The sequence below is a fragment of the Cyanistes caeruleus genome, chromosome 11 (assembly GCF_971803275.1).
Source record: "Cyanistes caeruleus chromosome 11, bCyaCae1.hap1.1, whole genome shotgun sequence".
Classification (NCBI taxonomy): Eukaryota; Metazoa; Chordata; class Aves; order Passeriformes; family Paridae; genus Cyanistes; species Cyanistes caeruleus.
The window spans coordinates 17,949,027-17,965,561 of record NC_141711.1 but is presented as its reverse complement, the minus strand read 5'-3'; the positions used below and the strand labels follow the sequence as shown (position 1 = coordinate 17,965,561).

At 38.5% G+C, this 16,535-nt stretch overlaps 1 long non-coding RNA gene across 1 annotated transcript; it reads left to right on the top strand.

Annotated features, from left to right (window-relative positions):
- Positions 1 to 7,229: 7,229 nt before the first annotated feature.
- On the top strand, positions 7,230 to 15,120 carry LOC111935233 (uncharacterized). Its single transcript, XR_015275164.1, has 5 exons — positions 7,230 to 7,434; positions 10,300 to 10,443; positions 11,143 to 11,323; positions 12,478 to 12,640; positions 14,791 to 15,120. It is a non-coding gene; the product is annotated as an uncharacterized LOC111935233 (long non-coding RNA).
- Positions 15,121 to 16,535: the final 1,415 nt, after the last annotated feature.

Here is a 16,535-nt window from a genome sequence, read left to right as displayed (position 1 = left end):
TCCCTCTGTGGGATGCAGTGAGGCATTGGGAGATGAAAATCGTGCTGTGTCCTTGCAGGTGGTGCACTGCAGGCTGCTCCATCCTGGGCCAGGGAGACTCATTTTGTCCCCAGCAACTCCTGAGCTCAGGAAAACTGACCTCTCTCTATGCTGAAATCTCCTGGGAGCTGGGAGCTCCTGTTTTGTAGAAGTGATCAATAGCACTCATTCTTCTTCCAGAATGCTTTAAACCAGTATCCCACCTCCTAGCTTTTAGGGAAGTTACACCTTATTCTGGACAGGAGATAAGAAAAAAAACACGTTTTATGGTTTTTTCCCTCTCTGTGGGGACATCAAATACCAATAAATGAGGGTGTTCCCTGGTGCCATTATTAGATAGAAAAAATAGAAGCTGTAGGTTATCCCCCGTTCAATACTTTCTATTTCAGCTCTGTACTCCTGAATTATTCACAGCCCTGGCTCTGGAATAGTAACAGAACTCCAGCTGCATTCCCAGCAGGATTAACCTAGAGCCACACCAGATGGTGGCCCCTCAATGGCTCTGTGAGGCAAGAGACAAAACCATCTGAAGGTGACTCCACAAAGAAATCATTTCAGTGATGGCAATGCTTTCAAGGACTCTGACTGTGACAGGGTGCGTCCTTATCACCCTTTATTTTTAATTTCCACTTTGTGAATATTTCTAAACCTAGCTGTGTAATTAACCATGATGTTTGTTTGTTCCTGTAATATGTGTAGATGGTGATAAGTCATGTCAGGGGTGTTAGTCTGAGGGTGTGATGGTTTGAGTTGGACTCTACAGTGGTATTCCTCTGTATGTTAATTGATCAGCTGTTAATTGTAGCTTAGCCAGATTTGATTGCATGCTAATTCATGAAATCTTGTAGTTAGCTTGTACAATTTGTGTGTTGGAGGAACTTTTTTGGACAAAAGCTTGAATTCAAGTGTCTGAATTAAAGTGGATTTAACTGCCTATGTTATTATTAATATGCTAATATATTTAAATCCTAAGGAAGGCAGTTCTACAGCTTCAATGCAGGACATTATTTATTAGCCTCATAATTGTAGCCACCAAACTGCATATTCTCACCATGATGAGTTACCAAAGCAGAATTGAAATTCTGTGCACACACAAGAGAGAATAAGAAGGATCATTAAGCAGAATAAACAGCAAGTGACACTGAAAAATACATTACAGTGATATTTTAAGCTAATGCTTGTGTGGGCTGTGCGAAAGCACAAAGAGTTTATCTCCTCCAATCATTTCTGCAGTTCTGCTACTAAACAAGGGGTTTGTTCTGCTGCAGCCCTTCGTGTCCTGAAGCAAGACAGGGAGGACAAGAAGGTGACAGGGCTGCAAAATGGGATTAAGATGAGGAAAGGTGTTGATGTAGAAAATGGCTGGCACACGGTTGGTGACCATTTCTTCCAAATGTCATTTTAAAAAACTTTCATTCTCATAAAGAGGTTGGTCTTAATCAGGAGGAAGTTTTTGTCATTCAAAATGTATTGATTTATGTTCTTTATCCTTTCTAGGTTCTAGAGGCTCTGTGTTGGTATAAACAGCTTCACTCCATAGATGAAAAGAAAAATTGTCATTCTAATTCCTCATTTATGAAAATATTCACTCGTATTATGCTATCAGTGGAATCCTAGCTGCTCTTCCATTACTTAAGCTGATTTATTTGAAATTGTTACAGTGGGAGATGCAATCGATGGAATTCATATACTGTGAAAACTGGAGCTTTTAATACTGAATGCAGTTTATAATGTCATGGCAATAATGCATCATGATCATGAAAAATGAGAATATGCATACCTTGACATTTTGTAATAATTTAGAAATGACCATGCTTATCTGCACTTCACATGAACTTTGTTATCTCTAGTGGAAATGAGAAGTATTTAAAAGGCCATTTGCACATAACTAACCTGTCCTATAAGGTTTATGTTTAATTTTTTTCTTCCCTCCAGGCTCCTTGAAGTGTCTGTGTGGTTCTGTCTGAAACACCTTCAGTCCACATGTACACTTCACCTGAGCTGTGGTTTTATTTACTTTCCTATTCTGCATTTCATTCCACAAGGCTTTGTTTTCCCTATTTAGGAGAATCTCAGGGGATTTGAACTACACTGCAGAGCAGCAGTTATACGCTAAATCTTCCTTGTGGTGAATATTTTTAATTTTGTTCTCCCTTACAGTTATGAAATCCTCAAGATGCTGTGTTCAGCAAACATCTCCAAACTTCAGCGTGCTCATAATCACATAAATGCAAAAGAGAAATTGCTGAATTTTAACACCTGTTGAAAAAGTTGCTCTTGCCTTTTATGCAGAGGTTGAAAAAATAAGTGATGAGCTTATTTTGCCACAGGCTCAATTTTTTGTGTGTCTTATAGGACATCTTATGTGATCCATAGGTAATACATACCTTTTGTTAAACTTCTGTAAGAATATAATTTAACTTTTTCTTGGGGTGGTGCAGCTACCTGACTCTTAAGTGTTAAAAATTGTGATAATCTCATAGTTAATTAGACTTATAAATAGCACAATAGAGAATGAACAAAGTTAGTTATTCATAAAGATATCCTAAAAGACACATAAACAAGGCAGCCTGCAAAGCTGTGGCAAAAGCTTTCAAACTCATCTCTGGAATTTTTGCAACAGTTTTGAACTTCTAAATGAAAGAGCAACCTGTTCAGCACATGATAAAATTCAACAATTTCTCTTTTGCATTTATGCGATTATGAGCGCACTGAAGTTTGGAGATGTTTGTTGAACACAGCATCTTGAGGATTTCCTAAGTTCAAAGGAGACCAAAATTTAAAATAATCACCACAAAAGAAAAAAGATTTAGTGTATAACTGCTGCTCTGCCTCGTAGTTTAAATGCTCTGAGAGGCCTGGCTTTGCTCATCCAATTAATTAGATCGTCCAGGTTAATTAGCTGCAAGCAGGTGACACTTCAGTGCTGAAAAAAATCCCCATATCTGTTATCAAAGTTCAATCTGACTATTTCTATTTTTCTGCAAGTCTCACACTTCAATTAATTATTGGAATTAATTTGCCTTTTAAATATATTTTCAATAGAAACAGTAGCTTCTACATGCAGACCATGAACATCCCAGCGTGGGCAATAAAGCAGTTTGGGTTTTAGAGCTGTGCAAGGTTTGTTGTTGCCAGGGGGGAAGTTATTAGATATTCTTGGCCTTGTTAATACTCTGAGATGCTCAAAATCCACTTTGCTGTCTGTCTCTGTACATATGTTTTTGTAAAATATTCTCTGGATTTTGAGCCTGCTTTAGATTCTAAACTAAAATGGGACTTTACTGTTGAGTTTCTTTGAAGAATTTATGATAGATAAGCTGATGAAAGCAGTCCTGTACATAGGTGCTGAAGCAAGAAATTAATAGTATAGATCCATAAAATTCACCTTAATTGTGTCATGTCCTAAGTAACACTAATCATAGATAGTTAAATCTGGAGAAACCTTTTTATTACAGGAAAAAAGAGAATTCCCTAGGAATCTTAACTTTGAGAATTCATCCCAAATCCTCGAGATGCTCTAGATGGAAGCATTAAATCATCTGGCACGATGTTTTAAACTCAGGATGCTTCAGGAAACCTCATTAGTGTTTCACGGTGGAAACAGTATCAAACGATACGGAGAGATATAATTTTAATTCAGGTAGGTGTTTGGGGGATTCAGCATTGCTGAACTGAAATTAAAAAAGGAAGAGAGATGAATGCATTTCAGGATAAATGATTTATTACAGGCCTACCAACTTCCCCAAGGAAACAGTAAAAGGAGTATTGTTTCACAGATTTAGAATTCTCTCAGACAAGGTAGGAGAGGAGCAGGAGGGAGGGAGAATTTCTTGGGAGAGAAATACAAAAGTCTGAAATTTGGTCTGATATCCCTTGTGTGTAACTGGGGAGGTAAATCACTGCCCCCTTTTCTTCAGGTTAATCTGTTTAATGCAAGCATGCAGCCATGGAGAAAGCAACACAAAATAGATTCTTTTTTGATATTTAGACAGAGAAACGTAATTTCTGATTGTTGGCTTTCTCTAAACTGAAGGGCTCACATTCAGTGCAAACTGCAGTGAGCTACTGCAGAGATGGAGGCCCATAAAGGTGAATTTCAGAGAAGTTTTTTGCTCATTTCTAGTTCTTAAATTATTATTTATTTCCCAACAATTCTGTGTTCTAAAGAGAACCACCTGGTGAACCCAGTTAAAAAAAAAAAAAAAAGCAAACTGCAGATAAGCAATTAATTGTAAACCAAAAGAAAAAGTTATTAAAGGAGCTTGAAGTGGTTTTAATATTTCTCTGAGCTCCAAGCCAACTTTAAAATTGGATTACTTGAGAATTACTTTAGAATACTTGAGAGTAACTTTAGAATTGGATAATTTGAGTCCTACTTGCATGATGTTCTATTGCCCTCATCTCTAGGGTTAGTGGGAAGCTCTATTCCACTTGTCATCAGAGAATGTAGAACTTTGACAGCTATGAAGGATGAAGATGCAAATCACCTTGGTCTGTTCACATGCACATAAAATGGTCTTTCTGACATTTTCTGTAACATAAATAATATTTACTTAAATACAAGATTGTTAAATAGACAAATATAGACTGTATTATTCATGTCCTACAAATGGTTTACATTACCTATTCCTGTTTGGTCTGCTGTTAGAACTTCTCTTATTAGATTTTATATATAATAAATAAATAGATTTAACAATAGATTTAGAAGCAAATATTTGACAAGAATATTAGGCACCTTTCTTCTGCTGGAGTGGGACCTTGCTTTAATTAATTTTGGCCAGTAACTTGTAATTAATTCTTTTTCTAATGTATCTCTTTATTCTAACTATAGATTTGAGTGCCTGAATTTCGATCAGTAATTTGGGATGTTCTTCTGATTCCCTTCTTTGGTGTATCAGTAAAAACTGGGGAAGTGGTATCATCCCATTCTAATCAATCTAAAACCTTAGAAGTCTTGAGGTAATATTTCAGTTTCATCTGAAGCCACAATAATATTGAAAGGTTTTATGATACACAGAACAAAAAGTTTCAGAGTTTTCTGGCCTGGTAGTGTTAATGACATTATCCAGGGTTTATTTATTTGTTTGCTCCTTGGACTATTGCTTCTTTCATTTGCTGTTTTGACAGAGCAAAACCACAGACTTTTACCAGAAGTCTGGGAAACACTAAAAAGCTTTTGCTTAAAATATCATTTAGACTTGATGGACTTAGAATACAGATCAGGAGCTGTTTTTCCCAATGAAAATGGGAAAAATTCAATGTTTTTGAATCTACTGCTTTCAGAATATATGAAACTTTGGCTGTTTGTTCTGTTCACTGAATTCCTGAACAGCTTAATAATTACTTGCTTTCAGCAGGGGAAAAAACTCTTCTCACCTAAATTATCCATCTTATTTAGGCAAAAGTAAGTGCCAGTGTTGATGGCAGAGCACAGACTGAAGCAGTTGTGTTAGTCACTGCTCTCAGCTAGCACAGAAGGTTCTCACGTTGAATCAGGGAGATGTCAGCTGCATCTCTGGGTATTTTTAGCCCTTTCCTTAGGTTCTAATTAGCAGTGTCTTAAAACACAGAGAAAATTCAGATGATTCCTGGACTGGCTGTTTATCTTTGTAGTAAATGAGAATAACAACTGTTTCTTACTAAAAATGCTGTGTTTGAGTGCCCTGTTAGAAACAGTCTGGTCTGATGATGTAGGTCGGCTTCTGTAAAGTTAAAAAGGTTTATAACAGAAGTTCTTGGAAGGGGCATTCTCTGCTCTAATGATGTCAGGGTTTAGATGTGTGTTTGAGGTGCTCCTGTAGCTTTTGGGAAAGGATGTACAGCTCTGCTAGCCCTTCACCACAGAATTCAGGGGTGTCTGCCTTCATTAACATCAGTGACATAATTATTCCGTGCATACCTGGGCTGGAAACCTTGGATACATTTTGAGCTCAGCTTGTGGGATGCTACTGTTAACCCTTTTTTCAGTATAAGAGATTACATAGCCAATGTATGCCCAAATTTAAATTCTGATATTCTTGAACTTTGCACAGCATTTTTTTGAGATTTGGTCAGTGCTAGATTCCTTTCTCCACACTTATTTTAAGTTGCACAGGGTAGGTGCTTGAAGGTTTTTATTTCAATAGACAGATAACAAATTTATATATAGGTCTGTTTGGCAGACTTAATTACATATTACTGAGGAGAAAAAGATTTGTGTGTTAGTTAAATAAAAGATATCCTCACCTTTACAGGTACCCTGAATTTAAGGTGTAGAACACGAACTGGGTCATTAAAGGGAGCTGCCAGTGCTACTGTTTGAACAGTGACCAGAACACATTTCACACAGCAGGTGACCAACTCTGGCCAGGTGGAACCCGCCCAGTTCATGACTAGTTCCTGCTGTTTGTGTATATCCAAAGAAAGAATATATAAAATGTGTAGATCATAATTCTGAATAATTATAAGAAAGCACAGGGGGCATTTCTCAATGTGAACTCTGCAGTTTTTTGGCAGAAGCACAGGAGAAGTTGGAGCAGGCACTTCGTGCTTTCTGTTGCTGGTCTCTGGCCATGTAGGAGGTTTAATTCTCAGATCTATTTTTCTTCTGTCTTCCAAGAGAATTGAAATGTCACCGCTTCAAACTCATGTTTTCAGAATAAAATGCACAGCCTCCGAAAATACTCTATTGACTGAGTAGTGCACCCACTTTAGGCCAGATTTGTAAAGAATCCAAGCCAATTAAGCTGGCTCAGATCTCACTTCTTTAAGACTCCTCCATTCCAGAGCAAGAATCAATGTCAAGTGTTTCTGTTGACATTCTGTGCATTATAAAAAAATCCTTCAGCCTCATTTCTTTCCCTAATAACAACAGACTGGTCCTTCTGACAATCTTAGGGATGGATTTCAAAACAAAGGTTTCATTTCTGATTTTTAAAAAAATCTATACATCTCAAGTAAAAAAAATAATAAAAGCACATTGGCAATGCAGGGTTCTTCACGGCTTGGCATTGAGTGCTTTCTTTTACATGGTGACATGTGCAGAGCTTCTCAGACAAAAATGAATCATGAGCAAATGATTTTTTTCTCTCACAGAGAGCACTGGAGAAAAAATAGAACTGCAAAATACCAAAAGATTTTTCCCACAGGACAAATAGAGGGAAGTATATTAGAGTTTTGTTCAGTAGAAAACTCTTAATGGATTGCAGAAATTTCTGCTGGCTCACAGTGTGGCTTTTCTCGAGCTCTGATCTGGGCAGATGCAGCCCACCAGTTCCAGGGAGCCAAGAGCTCGTCCTGCCTGCAATAACGAGACCTGCTGGGGAGCAGAGTGTGAGAATTCAAGTGTCTGCACTGCTTCTGGGTGTGCAAAGAAAACCTTTTCTGCCTCTGACATGTCCTGAGGACACACAGGTAAAATCTAACCTGCTAGAAAATTACTAAAATGTGAGAAACCACTCATTATTTAGTGAGTCATGTCCTTAATACAGCTGTAGGATGAAGAATAATAAAGTAATGTGTAAGAAAGAACTTGTGTTATTCTGAAGGGAAGGTGAATTAGTCAAAGTGTTGCAGAAGAACTTGAGCATCTGCAGCACAACCAGAATTTTAAACGCAGGCACAGATTTATTTTTTAGTTGAGCATCAGAAATTCAATTCTAGTGTATTCTGCAGGTGGAAAATACTTACTAGGGATTCAGACAGACATAAAGAATATTCCTGTCAAATTTACTCATGGAGGAATGTCCATCTTTAATTCAAATGTCCGAGATTGTTCATGTACAGATTTTTCTTGGGGCGCTTCTCATTACCTCAGGTTCCCAATGTTTTATTTCAGGACTTCCCTATAATTTTTTTCCTCTCTCTTCCCTCAATGTGCCATCACCCACCCTTCACCTCCTGAGTGTATCACAAGCTCCCCTTTCCCCTTCAGAATGTAGCACTCAATATTTTTGCCTTTTCTCCAAGCTCTGAGAAGCCCAGCCTGGGCTCCCTCTCTCACATCTTCCCCTGCACATTTTGGCAACGTTCACCTGGAGCTGCTCCACGTGCCTTGAGGGGCTCCTACACTGCCCAAGGACACCTTGATGCCTTTTGGGGCTACCTAAAAACAGAGGCCAGGCAGAATTAAGGGAATAAAAAGCAGTTTCTATTTATTGAAGGGTCTCCAGGTACATTTTGGGCTGCACCCAAAAATGGCCAGTGGGTCCCAGGTCTGACACTTTTCTAAGCTGGGTCCATTTGCACATTGGGGGTTCATCTCCCAATTGCAGCTGCAGGGAATGAAGCCATTTAGGGCAGCTTTGCTGCCCCCAAGTCCCTTTTGTTTCCATCTCTCAGGCCTGGGGCAGTGAGGTGTCCTTGATTGCAGGCCTGGGGAGGAATTGCTGTGTCTGAGCAGGATGGGGAAGCAGCAGCTGAGCCTGCACATGGAGTTTGGAGTCAGGCACTAAAGAACTGCAGCACTGCAAATGGATGGAAAATACAAAAGCTGAAATCCTAAGGCATCAACCCAGGGACTCCCTGCAGGGATGTGAGTCTGGCATTCCCTGGGATGCAGCATCACCATCTGCTGGCCCCATCCCCTCATACACTCTGCTAAAGAACAAGGTGAGACAGAAGAAATCAGAAGAGGTCAGGGATGTTCTGTGCATGAAAACAATTCTTTAATGTTCTCCACCTGCTCTGTGCTCTGAAGGAATTATTGCACTCTTCTCTCCAAGAAGAAAGGTGAGATATGAAGTCCAAATAGAATATTCCTGAGGTTTCTCATTCCTTCGCTCAGGATGGCTTCAGCAATCTTAATTGCCATTAATTAAATGTCATTTAATCTCTTAAATAACAGTAGAAATCCATTTAATATATGAACAACTATTGCACAATGGAAAAATACTCAGAGGTCCAAAGTTTTTCTAGAAAAAAAAAATCCCACCCTATTTTTCAGCTGTAGCACTGACAAAGTAATTCCAAAGTATGAGGACAGTCAAGGTGATTAATGTCTGTGTGTTATAGAAACACATCCTTTCATTACTATTTGTTTTTTTATCCCAGTTTTATGGATCCTATCCATTAAAAAAGTGTCTATAACCTTTACCATCACAAAACCTCAAATGTTCATTTGCTTGCAAATGAAGTTTTCTGTGGAATTCCAGATTGTTTTAACTTTTTGGCCGTGGAATAATGATCATAATTCTCCCTCCCCTCATCCTCAATTTTAGCATCAATATTCTGTTTACTGTATATGAACAATATCACAAATGATGACTGTATGAAGTTGTTTTGTTCACTACAACAGAAATATCATTTTAACATTTTTTCTTGTGGTCAGTCCATGTAATCCTTATTTACAGCACGATTCAGTAATTAAAATGTTTCTCCTCCAAAAGCTTCCTTGCTGAATTTTAGCAGGAAATTGAAGGTGATCATAATATATTGAGCACTAAGAAGGGGTGGGAAATGTGTATTTTTTCAGTCTAGATTTATACAAACAGTCCAGAAATTATGATATAATGAGTATCAGGCAGCCTTCAAGAGAAATTAAAAACAACTTAATTTTCATTTAAGAGACTATGTTATATAGTTTATTTAAAGATATTTTTTAAGATACCCATTAAGGCTGTCTTCAGACCCGATTTTGCTTTCAGTTGCCAAATGTCTTGCTGATTCACTTCTCTCAAAAATTGGTACACTCAGAAGGAACTTGAAAAGAGTAATCAGTTCAGTTTTGCAGCTGATGATTTCTGCATTTACCCAATTTGACCATTTAAAAGAGCAGCGTAAGTGAAATAATCTGTTCCTATAGCAACACCGAGAGTCTGGAGGAGCTTCCATGCTGTAAAGATGATCTTGAAGCCTTAGAAAACCCTGCAAGATAGAAACAAAAAGTATGGACTGTGAGCCAGCCCATCCCTGATGAGCTGTAGGAGGACACAGCCTGTGTTAGGCATTAGAATGCCCTTTATTAATGTGCCTTTGCCTGGTTTTGGCAGGAGTTTCAGGAATTGCAACGCTTGCCTGACCTCACTGCTGGCTTTGCCAAGCAGCTGATGGTGGCAGTGGCAGCGTGCCTGGCTCGGGGAGGTTACAGCATGAGCCATGTGTTTAAACACTGAGGTGCTGGCAAGAGGCTTCTTGTGCAGAATTAGAAAATGATTGGTTGTTTTTGTTTGTTGTCTGGCTTTTTTTTCTTGACAAGACTTACCTTTGTGTTTATTCTCTTGTTGAATCCTTGAATTCCAAGTAAGGTGGTCTCTTCATTTGCTTCTTATATTTTTATAGCTGGGAGATGAAATTACTCCTTGTTGAAAGACAAACTCAGAGTGCTTGTGAGTGGTCAGCTGTCCTGGTGAGCAGTGCTTCACCAGTCTTGTACAACAAAACACACAAGGGAAATCTGGGCTTCACCATTCATGAATGATGAGGGTAAAGAACTTTGGAGAATGGAAGTATGAAATCTATAAGGATGAAATTTATAAGGATGAAATCTGTCACTATTTGTTACAGTTAAGTTTTTTCTTCTGTCTCCTTTTGTACTTCCATTACCTTTCCCTGACTGGACAGTGATCTGCATTTTAATGAAAATTGTCTTTTCTCATGGTCATTGTTGTAGAACAGCACTAGTGGAGAATGAACCTGCTGAAGCCAAAAGCGTTGGAAGGGCTCTCACCAGGAGAGAGCACAAAGTCAGAACTGCAAATAGAAATAAGTGGAAGCACACAAATATCTGATAAATGAATAACGATGGTTTTTTCTTAATAACATTTCTGAAGTTTAATGTAGATGCTGCAGTACAATTCACAGCTGCCAAATTATTGTTTGTGTTGAAAGTCTGTATTAACAATTTCATCAGTACAGCATGTCTAAGATGAGGAAAAAAAAGGATGGAGCTGAAAGACAAGGTTTCTAGCAGTTGAAAACCTCCATTTTGAGACACACATGATTAAATTATATATAATAGGATCCAAATTTCGGGAAGGGGGAAGCTGAAGTCTAATCCTAAAGAGGGGTATAATTTATATATAATTTATATACAATTTATATATAATTTATATAATTTATTGATGCATTGGACTGCTTATTGGGGAAAACCTTGTGATTTCTTCATCCTCATTTGTTCCTCAGTGTGACCCTGCCCAGCTGCTGGGGGTGCCCGCAGGTTTAGGCTGGGGCAGCTCCTGGAGCTGCAAACTCTACTCTGGATCGGGCAGTGATGGTTTCCAGCAGCAGCAAACACCAGGCAGCCCTCAGCAAGTAATCCCCTGATCTGTGGAGATGGGAGAGAATAACAGTGTTCCCCTTTCAGGTCAGCAACCAGGATTTCTTGCTTAATCTACAAGAGAAATCTGAATTAACCTAAAGTTTCTTTTATGTCTGTAACAGTCTTGATCTTATAAAGACTCCGATGTTTGCTAATAAATGCATAGATATTTTCTTCTTTACTTTGAAAGAGAAATGTATAAATCTACTCAACTCCATAAAAATCCACTTTTTTTTTCCCTGAGTTCTTGCATAGTTCTTTAGGAGTTACACAGAAAAATTCTTTTTGTTTGGAAAGTGTTTTTGAATGCTTTTACTGTGGTTCTGACAGTTAAATTATTTGCTTGTGTATAGCATTTATAAGTACCATAATTTATGGCTGCCCACAGTAGCTGAATAACATATGTTAATGTTAAAATAGACTTTATTTTGAGTTTTCTCACCATTTGTGAGTGGTGAGGGTAAAGAACTTGGAAGAATGGAAGTATGAAATCTGTAAGGATGAAATTTATAAGGATTAAGTCTGTTACTATTTTTTACAGTGACGCTTTTTCTTCTGTCTCCTTTTTACTTCCATTACCTTTCCCTAACTGGACAATGTTCTGCATTTTAATGAAATTTGTGATTAAACTAATTCAGTACTTTGAGAATCAAATTAGTGTTGCCTGTCTTAAAACAATTAGTTGAAACTTGCATGTTAACACTTAAGAAATGCAGTGCAACTTTAACATTGTATATTCAAGGTAGAAGGAAAATTTCTGTCTCTTGCTGGTTAATCCAGAAGTTCTGTTTTTCTCTCTTTTTTCTCCTCAAAATGTGACATTTAAGTCAGATTTTTTAATAAAAATTCATTTTTCATTTTTTTATTTGTCCTTTAATCTTATTATATTACAAACAGTTAGACTGAATAATTTATTTTTAAAAATACTTGGAGAGCACTTTCTGATTCTTCATCCTGATATTATATACAGGTTGTATTAATATAAAATGTTCTCTGTCCCCACCAGAGCTTTCCAAGAAAGAAAAGCCTAAACACAAAACCAAACTTTAAAGCCCACATTTGTTTTTAACTACTAGAAACACATATCCATTAAAGGGTTAAGTTAGAAAATAACTTGGGATAGGAAGTTTTGAATTTATTAAATATCATTAATCTCTAATATTAATTTAAATCATTAGTATGTAAATTCCTCCAAACAGGACAAGTAAACTAGAAAATGACTTGGGTGTCCACGATGATGACAACACAGGGATGACTGAGAGAACAATTACTGGGATGACAGTGGCAAAAATGATGGGCTGGACATGGCCAGTGGTGACTCAGAGGCTGGCTTGGATCTGCACTTGGATGAGAACAGCTCAGGTAAGGATTACCTTATCTTGGAATGATGATGATGATGATGATGATGATGATGATGATGATGCACAGATAATGGTGGTGATCGGGACAATCACATTGGCTTCAGCTTGGATGTCTTTGGTTGGGATAACACTGACTTGGACAAGGTTGACTTGGATGACTTTAATTTGGATGTCAATGAATGCTGAGCCATGTCCATAACACTTTTGGCTTTTTTAGTCCCACATTTGAAGGGCAGTGGGACTCACTGCTCTGTTTAGAGGTGTCATGACTCCAAAACTGCCTCACAATAAAATGTCCTTTCATTAGAAATGCCTTCTCCTCCCTCTGCTTGTACAGAGAACTTGCCTGTAAGCAGTGCTTGATTTTTCACATGGCACTGAAAGGTTTGACCAAAACCTTGTTGCTTTGTATAGGGTTCAACAAGGGGATTGACACTTAAGAACTTCTTAGCATGGATAGAGTTGTTGACTTGATAAATTCATTGAGGTATTTTATCTGATAACCCACAACCACACCCTTATAGCCCCAGCACTTTATCCATCCTCCTTTTTCTGTGTTTGTCATTTGTGTTTTTTATCTGCTTATACTTGGTGTGTATTTAATTTGTCTCAAGTGTTAAAAGCACCTCACATGCTCGAATAAATGTATTTTTCCATCGTGCAAAGCTTTCATTATTTTCCCAAATATTCTGTGACTGGAGAGGACGGTAAGGCAAAAGAGAAAAAAGAATGTTCTTTTGAAATGTTTCAAGTCACTTGAACTTCTGTTTTCTGTAGGAATTTTATTTTGTGCATTCCCTCTCAGGTTTGTAAATTAGGATAAAACAGGTTGCACATCTGTTTGTCAGACTGCACTCACCTGTAGGCAGGAGTAAACATTTTGGTCTGCAGGTGATATTCAACTGCTAAATAGTGGCAAACAAAAGCCAGTGCTGTAGAAATTCAGTCAGAGCCCCGGGGCCTCTAGAAAACCCAGGGAATAAGACCATGAAGCTGTACCTGGTAAATGTGGAACACAGTCAGAGGTCCCTAAACTGATGGGTGTGGATGTAAAACTGTGTTTGGGGAGGAGCACATGGCACTGTCCCGTTACACAGTCAATTCGTTTTTGCCTGCCTGCTGCAAGCTCTGGGTAAATACTGGAGTTTCTTTGGGGAGCACAGGAATAGACACAAACTCCTGCAAGACCACGAGCCAAATGAAATCCTGTTTCCCTTTGCTTTCTCTGAGTGAAACGAGAATTTGATAACTCTGTCAGCTCTAAGTGCATCCAATGTGGTTGAAATTTCTCTGTGGGAAAGAGCTTGGGTTTGATCCAAAGGTTTTGAGGCATTGCAGTTGAAGAGAATTTGTTCATACAATATGATGAGTTTTGTTTAACCAAGCTCAGGAATATCTTTCATTTTTATTTAACACACTCTGTAGCCTTTAGCACTTGTAATATTCTGAGTACCACATAGGAGGGGTGAGCCAACAAAAGACTCCTGCAAGTGCAGAACCACAAATGGACAATATATTAAAAGTTGCTCACAGAAACATTATTTCATTCTACAAAATGTGAGGAAAATATATATCTCTGTTCCTCATTGGGATGATCCCAAGGTTTTCAAAAAAATGCTTCTGAGAACAGTAAGAAAATACAAATAAATAACCTGAAATATTAACATATTTCCTCTCTCCAGAAACAGTGATCTCTCATTTTACAAGTGCCTTTATGGATAGACTTTATTTGACATCTTGTCCAATTTTCCCAGTTGTCCTTTTTGGAGCTGTATAACTGTGTGTAACTATTTATATTGCCAAGATTTTAAGTACCTGAAATCCATGCTTGGTAAACCTTTTCCTGAATTGTGAATATTTACAGAAGATTAAATATGTGCATTAAGAAAGAGCTGGCCACAGAGAAACTGTTGGCCGGGGAATTACCTGGGAGCACAGGAGAGAGACAGAACAAGGACTAAAAGTGATGGTTTTCATACTGTAGCCAATTGCCACAGTCAACAGACTAATGAGTTTCTTTTGGCAAACTCCCCTCCACGTCTAATTAAAACTTTCCCTGAGCAGTGGGTGTGATGCTCAATACAAATTAAACAGGGTGAGATCTTTCCTCCCTGCATTTCCAAGCGACTGACTGCGCTCTTCTTGTTTCAGGCCTTGAGGCAGCATTTGCTGGGCCACTGACCTGCAATAGTGAGAGCACTGAATTTCCTCCTCCATCAGGCTGCTCAGAGCTCCTGCTCTTCCTTCCAGCTGTTTGCCTGCCCCTGCTCCCTTTCTGCCCTCCCCAGCATAGCTTCCTCATTTCACAGGCACCCTGTACATAAAATTTGCAGCAACAGTGAATATACCCATGTGGAGATGCTCAATATTTTTATCTCTCTGTGAAAGAACTGAAACTTTGTTATTTCACTGCTTAATCAAGGTGAAGTGCATAGCTCCTGAGGAAATTCTGTAAATAAACAAAAAGAGTGCTGGGCATAGTAATTAGCAGTCATTATTTCTGTATGGTTAAAAGTACCAGACAGACCTGGGCTTTGATGGCTTCTTTGTATTGTTTCAGAGAACTGAAGTATTGTCTTTTGCTTGGATATCAAATCTGTGCTAGGGGCAAGCTTGGCAGCATTTGCAGCCCTTTCCTGCTTGGTTTTTTCCAAAGTGACAGCCATCATCACATCAGAAAGTAGAAGTGGCAGTAAAAGTAGTGATACCTCATTTTGTCTCTAAATAGTTACTGTGCCTTCCAAGGAAAATTAGGTGAGAGGAAAGCTAAGAGTTGGTTGACTGAGGTACAAGAGGTAGCAATTAGCAAAAATAAATATTAGTTTAGATTTTTAAGATCAATTTAGGAGAAATCTCTGGGTGGAGGTGTGGGTGGCATTGTCTGAGCAGTGCATTCTGTAGAGTGGTACCCAAACCTCAACTCTTCTACTCACACATGTTCTTTTTCTCACCTAATGGCCAGAAAACAGGAGCTGATTTGTCTCTTCCCAGAACTCTTTCTGTACAAACTCCTCTCCCTTACTGGATTATCCAGAAACCCCTCCCATGGAGCCACTGAGATGCCTCTGATTCAGCAGCCATATGAAACAGATATCCTTGTATGTTTAGAGCCAGCCCTAATGCCTCCCATTTTGTGCTTTGGAGAATAAATTGATTACTGCTGAAATCAGAAAGGAAGGCTTTCTGTGGATCTCTGCCTGCTGCTCCAGGGAAACAGGCTGGACCCATGCAGGCTCTATTGCAGGCTTCTAACTCTGCTGTTAACCTGGGGTTTGTTCTGAATGTAATTACAGATTGATGGGTACATATTTATTCTAATTGCATTTCATAAGACTACTTAATCTTCATGAAGACACCAAGTCTGCACAGCATCTCCATGTCACAAGCAGTGACTCATCAAAAGGAGGAGGGAAATACAGAACTTTACGTCTTTATGGTGCTCTGTGAAAATCTAAGTGGATCTAACAAGACATTGGATCTTAATTTCAGAATCAGCCTCCTTTGTACGACTCTTTCAGAAGCCACTACTTCATTCTGACATTAGATGGGGAAATAATTTATAATATGGATTTATAAAAATATCTGGAAACATTCTGTTTGGGATTTGATAGCTGAACATCAGGGGTTTTCCCAGCAGTCCTACAGTGCTTATTTTCTGTTCCTACAACTAAACCACCCCGGGGGGAGGAGAGGATCTATGAATAAGGGGAAGGAATAATGGAGTCAGTGCAGTTAATAAAGCAGGACTTGTAAGATCAGTTTGGCAATTTCATTATGTTTCCACTTGCTGAGATGATGTAACAGAGCAGCATCAGGCAGATAAATGACCTTCCTACATCCATTGATCACTTAGGTACTTATTTATTGCTTAGCTCTAATAGCAGAGGTTTGGGGAA